General features: G+C 36.6%; 1 protein-coding gene and 1 pseudogene across 1 annotated transcript in view; both read left to right on the forward strand.

Moving 5' to 3' along the window:
* Positions 1–13,212, forward strand: part of LOC137651865 (uncharacterized) — a 153,264-nt gene that overhangs the window by 15,507 nt on the left and 124,545 nt on the right. The window lies entirely within an intron of this gene.
* LOC137652182 (uncharacterized) lies at positions 194–1,440 on the forward strand (annotated as a pseudogene).

Below are 13,212 nucleotides of genomic sequence, written 5' to 3' on the forward strand. Positions count from 1 at the left end.
CCATGCTTTCACGAAGTTTTTAGATGCACGGTCCTCTCGCCACAACGACACCTGGCAGCTATCGCGGAATTCAACTGCACTATCAGTTATGTACCGGGGAAGAAGAACCCCGTCGCCAACGCCCTCTCCAGGATCGATATCAACGCAGTCCACCTGGGGATCGACTACGCCAACCTCACCGTAGAACAGCAGAATGACCCAGAGGCCCAGGACTATCGTACGATAGCATCAACGCTACAGATGAAGGACATTCCCCTCGGCCCGGCCGAGGAAACCATCCTCTGCGACACCTGTAGAAGGAAGATATTCGACGTCATTCACGGATTATCACACTCTACGGGTCGCACTACAGCCCGTCTACTATCCGAGAAATTCATCTGGCCAGGGATCAAGAGAGACGCTCATGAGTGGGTGAGAACCTGCATTAACTGCTAGACGAGTAAGGTCAACCGCCATACTGAGTCGGGAGTCGGCGATTTTCCCCAACCCAAGAGACGATTCAGACACATCCACGTGGACGTCGTGGGACCTCTGCCGCCTTTAAGTTCTATAAGATACCTCCTGACGATCGTCGACAGCTCCACTAGATGGTTAGAAGCAACTCCGATGTCCGAAGGAACCACCCATGATTGCACCGAAGCTCTCCTGTCGAGTTCGATCAGCCGCTTCGGTGTCCCCGATGATATCACGACGGACCGAGGTTCTGCCTTCTTGTCAGAGATTTGGCTCTCTCTGGCAAACCTGATGAGAACGACACTCCACAGCTCCACGGCATACAATCCTGCAGCGAACGGCATGGTCAAGAGAACTTATCGCACTCTCAAGGCAGTCCTGATGGCGAGATGTACGGACGAACATTGGAAAGCGCAACTCCCATGGGTCCTCCTTGGCTTTTGCACCGCTCCCAGGGCAGACGGCGAACCTTCCCCTGCGGAGAAGGTCTACGGTGAGGCGCTTACGATCCCTGGCGAGTTCTTCCCTGCAACTACCGACGACACCAAGCTGGATCACCTGAGAGAGATTGCTGGGAAATTCAGACCATGCTTGAAAACATACGAGGAAAGGACCAGACACTTCATGCCCAAGAACCTAGAAGACTGTGACTACGTCTTTATCCGGGTTGATGCTCACTGCCAACCCCTGACTAGACCTTATCGCGGCCCTTATAAGGTCATCAGAAATACAGCCAAATCTTTCCTCTTGAACATCCACGGACAAGAAGATTGGGTGACGATTGACCGATTAAAACCAGCATTCCTTGAAAGCAACAAGATCACTGCGGGGCCTGGTAGACCCAGAATTCTGTCTCAGAACAAATCATCCACCAAGTGGGAGAAAACCACGCGACGACAGGGGACAACTACGTCACCCTCCATGATACAGGGATTAATCGCATCAACCATCTCCGATGCCCGCTGTCTGGGGTGGGGTCACTTGTAAGGACATCGTCTTAACCATCGTGTTTCTTCCCCCTTGGACTCTTTTCTGATAATTGTAACTTTATCATTTGTTCCATGCAGTGGATTTTTGTATCATGATGTTGCGCTCTTTGAGAGCTTTATCTTAATGTATAATACTGTATATTTCCTTCGGCTACCGCCTTAGTATTTGTTAATTTGTTTTGAATAAAAACACAATGATTTTCGTGGTTAGAAATGTTTCCCTCCCGAGCTACTTTTCTGTCCACACTTTGTAATATAGTGACCGTTGCAAGTTCAGTAAATTGTCCGACTCTCTCCACTCGTCTTGTTGTCCTCACAAGATAATTCAAACCTTAAATATCTTTAACATTGTGTTCTTGAATCAACAGAATATCAGTTTTATAGTACATGATGAGGGACACAACTTTCATTTGTTTAATCACCTCATTTAAGACATTAATATTTAAAGTATCAACAGAAAGAGCCATTACAAAGATTAAAAAGAAAGCAATTACTCTTTTTTTTTCCTTTGACAACCTATCTTTTCCATTCATTTTTTTTCCTTCGTTTTTTCTTTAGTGGATTTTCCTCTAATTAACTTTAATTTACCTACAGTATCTAAATCTATATTCCACTGACATTTTGGCATCCCGTCTGAACCTTTATCATAATTTTTCAAATCGTCTTCAATATCACTGACTTTATTTACCTCTACATCCATGTCACATTCTTCAGTAGCGCCATCCACTGATTCATCATCCATATGCACTGAAACCTCTATATTGATTTCTTTAAGATTTCCCAGTTATTCATTTATATCATCCTTAACGGGAAAAAACTTCTAATAGTACAGTATAAGGAATACGAGGTTCGTCTTGTGAGGGAAGCCCCTCTTCCTCAGTTATTTCCGTAACTTGAGAAGCTCCTTCGGGTACACTTTTTACTGCAAAAATATCACTGTCAGTATCAGTTAAATTATTACTATTACTTGTAATACTAATCGATTTACACTGGCTGCTGATTAAAGCGAGAATTGAATTTAAAATATGTACAATAACCCACCAAGTTATCAGAACCGGTCGTCCAAGATACTTAAGAGAATTGCTACATATTGCGCAGCCAACAAATCGTTTCGACACGAGAATAGTTACAAATGGCTTCAAACTATTAGAACCTAGATATATGTCTACTGTAGGCTCCAGAGCCTTTAAATATGCGGCCCCGAGACTATATAATAAGCTCCAACGAAACATTCGAATGATTGAAGACATTAAGGCTTTCAAGAGGAAACTGAAGACTTTCTTATTTCATGAGTCTTTTGACAGTGACAATTTAACAATAAATGAATAATATGAGACATGAAACGTTAAATACTCTGAACGAATAAGATAAAACGACATGGAGGTCCTGTAGAGAGTGGGATTTCCCTGCTGTATGGGACCAGAAAAGCAGCCGTCAAAGTAAGTAAAGTAAGTAACATGACCCTCCAAGTCCCGTGATTGATCTTTATTTCGACCGAGTGTTGATAAACAGCAACATATTCAACATTCTTGGATAAGGAAATCGTCACTAGTTGTTCTATTGCTTCGCATAAGTCATTTATCTGGTCATCTTCAAGGTTGCTGGATTCTTCTTTATCATTTTCAATACTATTTCCATCACATGGTTGTTCTACTTTTCCTTCATTGCCTGTTGCCTGTTGAACATCAGGAGTACCATTTTCTTCCGGTATCCGACCCTTATCAGAATCCTTGCCGGGCATCGCTGGGAAATTATTCAAATTGAAAATATTCAACTTAGGCTCACTATCCATGTTACAGTTAACTGCCATATGGGAGTCTCTTCCACATTTGCAACACATCTTTATCTGGCCATTATATAAAAACACAACATTATAACCACAAATATTGATGGAGGATGGAATATTTTTCATTATTTCCATTTTCACGGTGCATGTTCCATTTTCCAGACATCTCACTCTCCCACGAGAAAAGGTATTATGTCAGATGGAGAACTTTCCCATACTGTTCGACGACACTAATTAAAAGGGAGTCTTCTATATCAAAATGTGCATGATGTACACCGCTAATTGCCTACTAGGGCATTTCCAGCATTACCGAAATGAATAACTTTGTCTTCGTACTCTTGTATAAAGACATAAAAAAACCTTCTCCTCAATAAACTTCACAGCCACTCTGCTATTTGGTATGTTTTGTAACCCTCGTATGTCTTTTTCACTTATTTTCAACTTATTGAATATGACATCACATGCCGGCTCATAATCAGGGGGGGATGAAAATTAAAAACTAATTGTAGTCTTTAGCTTAAGTTTTGCAGACATTGGAATGTTGTTTGGCATTATCCTCAGGCAGTGTTGCCAGATGCCCTTGGCAAAATTTCTGTATATTTTGTTCATTTTTTTCTGTAGATTTAATGAAATTTCTGTAGATTACTCATATGTACTTAATAATAATAAGTATAAGGATAGGGAAGTGGGGAATATGGGGAAAGGAAGAGTACCCCTGGATACGATCCAGTTTATAGCCCGAAGGCAGGAACTCGGGATTGGAAAGAATTAGACAAAAGCGAGAAAGAGAAGTACAGGAGAAGAGTAAAAGAGAGGGGCAGACCCTCTTGCGATGCTAGGGGTTTTTATTTGCTTTCTAATACAAATATTCAAAGTTACTGATGCATAACTAAAAAAAAAATAGCATAAATTTGATCCTTCCACATGTACAGACAGGCTTTAACGTAATTTTTTAGAATTATGTTTTGATGTTTAAATTTGAATAACTAATATATATGTTAGTCCCTTTATATGTAGACACACTACCATAATTTTAGAGATCAATAAAGCGACAATGCAAAATTTTCTAGGCCTACAAAGAATGACACTGATGAAAACAAAATTATATGCCATAATTAAAGCTTCTGTACAATTCTGGCTGTACCCCTTAATGATATAGGTACTTGGCAAGTTATTAGTAAAACAAAAATATTAGTTCACCTATTGTACTCATAATTACTACACTAGACTGGGAGATATGTTGTTGGAAATTATCATACTAATTCTCATCACTATCCTCTATATCCTTATTAATGGCCTTTTTATACATGCTGCTATTGAATTTAGCTAGCAATGGCTTATCTATTGGTGGATTATAACACTTGCTATTACTCAGAAAATCGTTTTGTGTGCAACACTCCATTGATGGTTTCTGTGGCTAGGCTATTCCGTAAATTAGTTTTTAAAATCTATTGTGAAATGAACTCCAGATAATAAAGCACAGGCTTATAGTGTGTAACAACTTAGAGACCTCTGATCCCTGCACTGGTGAGAGAATTAACAGAAACGTTCCTGAGTAGCCCATCCAGTAAATAAAACGTATTAGTTGGTATGGTACATGTCCGCTTCGAGACATCGAGTAATGCAATCGAATAATCCCCATAACACACAGTACATTTAAGTTTATCATTCATATTCGATTTAAACTTTTTTTTTTTTTATGTACAGATATTAGATTTTTAAGATTACTGCTCTATCAGGGCAATTTCTTGAGAATTTCTGAGTCATGTGCAACAAAATCCAGTAGATTTATGATGAAAATGAAAAAAATTCTGTATTTCTGTACATTTGTGGAAAATCCAGTAGCAATACAGAAATTTCTGTAGATCTGGCAAAACTGCCCCTGGTAGAAAACGTTCCGTTTTCTATGATAACATCATATCGTTTGAGGCGACCTGAAACCTCCGGCCTGGCGATTCCTACTATGAGATTCAGGGCCTCTGTAACACGGTTTTTTGGACTTTGCTCCTTATCAATGCATCAGATGTAGCTGAAAGTTAACATATGTATATTTTACAACCACACACAAATTTTGTCAGCATTATCAATAACCTAAACCCGATAGTTTTAATTTTTATAGAGTAAAAATGCTCTAGCCGACGCCATGGCCAGTGATAACGAGCCAAGAGTCGAAAACATTCATTACGTAAGCAATGTAAACACCTTTTGACTAAATTTTGCCCCGCCCATCCACCAGACACCCATTCACCTTCTTCCATCGGCTCTGAAACCCATAACAGTCAAGAATGGCTAGCAGGATTTGGAATTGCCCCCGGGGTTGCAACACTGCATTTGTCTTACGACTTGCAACTTTATACAGTCAAGAGAAAGCCCGTGGCCATATTTACTATAGCCATTCAGTTTCTAGTTTAAATCAATGTTTATGGTCTGATTTGTATTTAGCGTAACATGATTATAATACTTGTAATGTCATTCAGGCTTTTGAACATTTCCATTAACTATTCACTATGCCACCAAGAGAGCGAGAACGAGAGAGATTGTTGTAGACAGTCTTTATATAACTATTTTTGTTAAAATAAGAATTTGGTGCTAAAATCTCCATCAGACCAACGGATCATCCGATATAATTTTTTTTTCTTCTTAGGCCGTACGACCGTGTTGGCTATGTGTTGGGCATGACTGCATTTTGTAAATAAATCATGAATAGTTTTAGGAGTTTTATTTGTACATCTAATGGGAATTTATAGAAGTAAAGTGATCATAATTCATTTATCCTTTAAAATAATTACTACATGTAGAAAAACAAATAGTAGTAAAAATGATAATGCAATGAAGGAATGATACCATACTTTATCTTTAGCTTCAACTTCGGCAATAACATACCCAGTTGCCATAATTTGTCAGCTTAATGAAATAACCTATCATCTAATGTTAAACTTAATTTCTGAGGAAGACTTTATGAATGGTGGAACGATACATAAATGTGGGTGGGGTATCTGTGCTAGCGTAGTAATACTACTGTAGCAGTAGTGCCGCAACAGTAGTATACATGAATTAAACGTTTAGGCCAACTGCTGGGATCCTTGAGGATCATTCAGCACTTCTTACAACTACTCGAAAAATGAATTTTTATAGCCAGAATTTAAATTTTCTGATCCAACAATGCCCATGATAGCCTTCAGTGTTATCCTGAATTATAACGAGGCCAAAGTGGGTGGAGCCTCATGAAGTCATCATTCTGACGATAATTATTGGTGAAGGTTTAAAGCCAAAATACTGTACCGGCTATTTTTTTTTTTCCTTTTTTTTTTTTACAGTAAATAGGTAGGTAGATAGACAATAAATAAGAATTGCTTGACATTGGATATAGCAGTTATCAAATCAAGCTTGTCTACTACGTTTTGGAAAGTTACCAACTATTCCCTACAACTTGTCAATCTGATTGTGACCTATAAAGTAGACTGTAATTTCTTAGGAAACTTATTTTGGGAGTTAGACTAATAATCGAAGTGTTTTTGTATTTATTAACATATTTTGTTGGTTTGTTCATTATGACAATTATCAGTGGAGAGGTTTCAGAGTTCATAAAGGTGTACTGCTTTGCTTTTATTTAAACTTTTGTGTCATTGTTGGCAGAGGTATAGCCTTCGTTTTGTATAGCCAATCATCGATCGAGAAAGAGTGAAGAAATGCCGCCATAAGTTACGTAACGAGTGCGTTCGAAACCTTTTCTCTGAGTAAGGTGGCCCGTCTTCAAAAAACGTCACTTTTACATTATAAGTACCAAATTTATTCAACCTACGTAATGCAGAATATAGTCAAAATTTATGTGTAGATATAATGTGCATTCTGAAGAAGCGTTATATTTATGAAATTCATAGATAAAAAATTATTGCGAAAAAACCATGTTACAGAGGCCCTGAATCTCATAGTAGGTGGGGTCTTGAGGCATACTATGTCTAATATATATATATATATATGTATATATATATATATATATATATATATATATATATATATATACCTATGATACAATCAAGTTTACTTGAAAAACTAATTAGTTCACTGACATCTTACTCACAAGTTGTAGTCCAAATTCATAAGAAAAACCTCGGAAAACGGTCTCAAAATCACAAAGAAATCAGTGCGTTCCAAACAGCATTTGTAAGCAACGAAAAATTCTATTCAGGAACTAAGGGGAAACTTATCTTTCATAGACAAGTAGACTGAGCAGCCAAGGTCGCTATCTTTGCTTATGTCCAACCGGATTGTGTCATTTTATGCTATTTGGCCGCTTTTACTGTATATCCCCCTTTGGTTCAAGTTTTTTCTTTTTTTCATAAGTCACATGATCCGTACAGTACCTCATACATAAATGCTTCTTGTTTATGGATCTTTGCAATAGAAATGTTACGTTTTCATATTAATATAGGAAGTAGCTAAATTCACTCCTTTTCATTAGATGATAATAGTGTTAGAAAGAAATTCCTATTAACTAAGATGAAATATAATTTCTGAAGTAAGACTCATTTCAAATGATTTCACTTCCGTTATAACAGCACGACCTTGTTCTAGTGTCTTCCATATTTACCAAGCAACAGGATTGTTCCTAAATTCTATTCCTATGTCATCATAATAAAACATATCTCATTAGATGTGTAATGGTGCACAGTAGCTCTTGTATTTGGTACACCAAATTCACTGGCATTCACAATTTTATTATGTTACTGACATTTATTTGACAACGTTTACATAATAAAAACATAATGATAATAATAACGAAAATGAACATTATTACTACACATAACATCATCATGATTTAAGCTCTCAAAACATTCTTAATAATCTTTCCTTCGAGAAATTACTCCTAACAACTTTCCGCATAGCCTACTTAGGTAAAAAAAAAGAAAATGCCAAGTTTCTTTTTAACCCTGGATAGGTACGGTGGGTCGTTTGCGACCCCGAGCGTCAAAAAAAAACAGGTTTTTCTCACGTGACTCACCCCTGTGACTGAATTTGTGGGTGATCGACCTGCAGGAGGTGTCTCCCCTACACGCTCTAGTAGTGTCCAGATGTGCATTGCTGTAGCTGTACTCCTTCCCCGATTTCTGAGACGCGTCGGGGTCGTTCGCGTCCGAGTTTACCCTTCTGAGGTAGTTTGCATAATTATCAAAGTTATTACGTATTATGAAATTGTCGTAGAATGGTGCAACTTGTATAGGTTATCAGTTGTGGAAAGTCTTGGTGGATTGTTTGGCTACCATGTGCATGTTTTTTTTTTTAGTTAAAATGTCGTTCATCACCACGAGGACCATTTTACCGCGAGTGCCCCTTTTTCATTTTTTTTCATTTTTTTGCCAAGTCATTTTTCCGTAAGATATTGCCAAATAGTGTCGTAAAACTTTTGCTTGTTTAGTGTTGGAAAGTGTGTCTAGATGATCTGGCTACCCATGCATGACTTTGTTTTTGTCAGATACGACGTAGTTATTGGTATATTGGGTATTTAACTGCGGTTACCAATTTCTGTTTTTTTTCAATATTTGTAAAAATTACTACGTAGTAAGGAATTGCCGTATATTATTCATTTTTTTTTTCATGTTTATGTGTTAGAAAGTGTGCCTTGATGGTTGGGCTAACACGTGCATGTCTTTTTTTTTATCTGAGATGTCGTATATTAGAATGTCGGGCATTTTACCGCGAGTGTCCCTTTTTAATTTTTTTTAATTTTTTTGCCAAGTCATTTTTCCGTAAGATATTGCGAAATAGTGTCGTAAAACTTTTGCTTTTTTAATGTTGGAAAGTGTGTCTAGATGATCTGGCTACCCATGCGTGATTTTGTTTTTGTCAGATACGACGTAGTTATTGGTATATTGGGTATTTAACTGCGGTTGCCAATTTCTGTTTTTTTTTCAATATTTGTAAAAATTTACTACGTAGTAAGGAATTGCCGTATATTATTGATTTTTTTTTCATGTTTATGTGTTAGAAAGTGTGCCTTGATGGTTGGGCTAACACGTGCATGTCTTTTTTTTTATCTGAGATGCCGTATATTAGAATGTTGGGCATTTTTCCGCGAGTGCCTCCTTTTTATTTGTTTTGCATTTTTTTGCTTAGTCATGTTACCGTAAGGAATTGGCAAGTAGTGTCGCAAAACTTATATTTTTATAGTGTTGGAAAGTGTTTCTAGATGATCTGGCTACCCATGCCTATTTTTTTTTTAGCCAGATATGGCGTATATATAAGTATGTGTTCGATTTTCCTGTGATTGCCATTTTTTCGTTTTTTCCCATTTCTTTCAAAATTACTACGTACTAAGGAACTATCACAGAGTAATATTTCATTTATATGTTTATTTGTCGGAAAATATGCCTTGATGGTTTGCCTAGCACGTGGCTGAAATTATTTTTTTCTGAAATGCCGTATATTAGAATGGCCATTTTTCCACGAGTGCCCGTTTTTATTTGTTTTGCATTTTTTTGCTTAGTCATGTTACCGTAAGGAATTGGCAAGTAGTGTCGCAAAACTTATATTTTTATAGTGTTGGAAAGTGTTTCTAGATGATCTGGCTACCCATGCCTATCTTTTTTTAGCCAGATATGGCGTATATATAGGTATGTGTTCGATTTTCCGGTGATTGCCATTTTTTCGTTTTTTCCCAATTCTTTCAAAATTACTACGTACTAAGGAACTATCACAGAGTAATGATTCCTCTAGATGTTTATTTGTCGGAAAATTTTGTTTACTTTTTTTTTGATTGAATATCATCAAATTTTTTTAGCTAAAATATTGTTTTACATTTTTTTTTTCGATTTTATTTCCCTTCAAAAAAAATTTTTTGGGTCAGAATTTTAATTTTATAGTCGTAAAATAATCGACAATTATCCAGCAACCCACCATACAATTTTTATGCATATCCAATAATAATTAGATTAGTAAATAACACCTTGAAATTGACATACCCTTCCTACATTTCAAGTGGCAGATTAGGGAGTCTGAGTCAGTGTGGTTGGCGGCCATTTTGTGGACATATCCGAAGCGTAAGCTGCCCTATCTATATATATTCTTGTTCCCTATAGAATTTGTGATATTTTGGTGTATTTTTACCTGCATAAATATCATATTATATATTAAATATATGTATTTTTTTACGAAATTTCCAAGTACTCAAAAAATTACCTTTAGATATGGCCCCTGATATAAATGTAATTTACAAAATAATGAAGATTTTTTTACATATTTCTATTTTAGGATAACATATGTTTATTCCCTAAAAAAATTAGCCACTTCCTATTTCATTTGGGTACCCAAAAAAATTCATGAAATTTGGACAATTTTTTTTGGCCAAAAAAAGTTACCCTTTTTTTCTCATTTCAGATCTTCACCTCCATGGGTCTGACTTCATCCAAAATACATCAAGATGTGTCCTAAACATTCAAGAATCAATTCCTAAAAGGATTTGTGTATATATGTATAAACTTTTTTTTTATGAATTTTTATGTCAGGTCTTTTTTTTTTTCTACTTAATTTTTTAAAATATTTATAATAAATAGTTTTTCTGCAGATGAGTAGTATTTATCTTTACAGTTGTTTTAAGCATTCATTGAAGTTTTTTTTGGCAAAAGAAAAAAGGAGGTTACTGCAAAAACTGATTTTTCAAGAATTTTTTTCGGCGTCGGGGTCGTTCGCGTCCGAGTATACCCTTAAAGGGGTGTCCGAGGACCGTACCTATCCAGGGTTAAAACTGAAATGTATACAATATACATTTTTACACACTTCTACTAAGGTAATCTGCACACACGTTTTCTCTACCTCTTACACAATTTATTTTTACTTGAAATTGTTCAAAGTGTAACACTCATCCCATTAATCTTCCGTTAGCACATTCGATGTTTGTAGATACGTGAGGGCTTATGGTTTGTTTCCCAACAAAATTCATGACCATGCAGATGTTGATAGAATTTCCTAGTGGCTCAAACCACGGTTATACATTCTCACTCGATCGCTGCATACCGAGTTCCAGCAGATGATAACTTCTTACTGGCGTATATTTGGCAACTTATTACTTTTCTCCTGCTTAAGCTTTTACTTAGGATAGTTTATGCCTGACTCAATTGCTTTTTATTCCTTTCCACGATCTCCTACTTCCCTACGACTTACTGCTATAACTCTGTCTCTTCAACTCGACAGACTATGTCTGTCAACCAATTTCCTTTCGTGGACCTAAAGAGGAATCACCCTATCGCGTCACTTCTCTCCCTTTCACTCCAGTCATCTCTTTTTTCTTAATTTCATGTTTATATAACATAAAATACTGAGCAACTGAGTCGATCTAATCACATGTTCCTTTTGGATTGTTTTAAATCTTTGGATAAATTAACGTAAATACATATATTCCCTTTATAATTATCGTTCATTTCAAGTTGAATTGATTGTACTCGTTAAATTAACATACGAGTATACCCCTGTGTTAATGCTCCTTTATAAACTTAATGTTCCCTAATCCTTAATATACCGAGTAATTATTATCCATTTTAAATAATTCTAACCGGAACCAAACTCCCCTAAAAATCAACAATTCTTTTGTTCGTAAATTGTATACTTTGAAAACTTCATTCTCTTGCGGGCTGCTAACGCAAGAGCCCGTGTCTTGCATAAGGCAAGGCAATCTAAAACGAAACGAACGAACGGCAACTTATTTCCTTCATATTCTTGAAATAATGCTGCAACCAAGGCTGTATCTGACGTGTCGGTTTGGAGAATAAATGATTTTTTTCAAATTTACCAGTCTTAGAATGGGTTCTCATGTTAGACATTTTTTAAATCATATTGAAGGCATCTTGATGTTGTTCTGTGTATTTGTTTAGAGAGATCTGTTGGAGGAGCAACAATAGTTATGTATGACATTATATACCTACAGTAATAGCCAAAATGTCTAAGGAAAGATCGGATTTCCTTTATAGTACAAGGGATTCATGCTTGTTGAACACTTTCTACCTTCCTGGGAGTCGGTTTCACATGCCTCCCCCTACTACATGGCCTAGATAATCTATATTTTGTCATACAAACTTCACAGTTGCTTGGATTAACAACTAAGTTAACTGCTCGTAGTCGTCATATGGATTAGGATGTCATCCATCAATGTTTCAATTGCTTATAGATTTCCAAGTAACGTCTCCATTAGCCTATTAAACTCTGCAGGTGCGTTAACAATACCAAATGGTAGAATTTTTAACTGGAAAAGGTATTCAGGTGTTAGAAAGGCAGTTAATTCCTTACTTCCCTCTTCTAATAAGATCTGCCAGTATCTCTTGGTCAATTTGATCTTGGAGAAATATTTACTGTTAGCCAAACTGGAGAAAGATCACTTCTGGATCATGCATAGGTTCAGCATATAGTAACCAATGTTCTTATTTAATTCTTGTAATTATTAACAGAATCGAGTCGTTCCATCTTTTTTTTTTTTGGTGCTATACACAAGGGCGAAATTTTAAACTTATATTGACGGCTTGTTGATTCCTTAATCCTTCATACTCTGTATCTATTCACAGTATCCTGAAAATGGTAGGTGATAGGATATGGCTTAACTCTTACTCCGCCACATCTGATGATGTCAGAGGAATTCTATACAGGGTTAATGTAATCGTTCTGAGTACATCAGTAACAATATCCATATTGTCCTTTAAGATGTCACGAACTTCCCTTCCTTCAGTTCCTTTTAGATCATGATTTATCTTGACTTCTTTCCAAAGTCTCCTTCTGTAGATAGGTCAGTGCAGTCATATTTTTATCTTCAGGACTCTGGTCATCTTCCTCAATTACTACAGCATCTAATTGGTTCATCTGAATTATTACACGGTTTCGGGATAAATACTTCTTCAGTATAATAATGTGATATCTGCTGATCACACCTTTCATGTCGATTTCGTAACTCCACTAATTACATCTCTTCGTTACAGCAGGTTATCTAGTCATGCAGCTTTTACT

The sequence above is a fragment of the Palaemon carinicauda genome, chromosome 13 (assembly GCF_036898095.1).
Source record: "Palaemon carinicauda isolate YSFRI2023 chromosome 13, ASM3689809v2, whole genome shotgun sequence".
Taxonomy (NCBI): domain Eukaryota; kingdom Metazoa; phylum Arthropoda; class Malacostraca; order Decapoda; family Palaemonidae; genus Palaemon; species Palaemon carinicauda.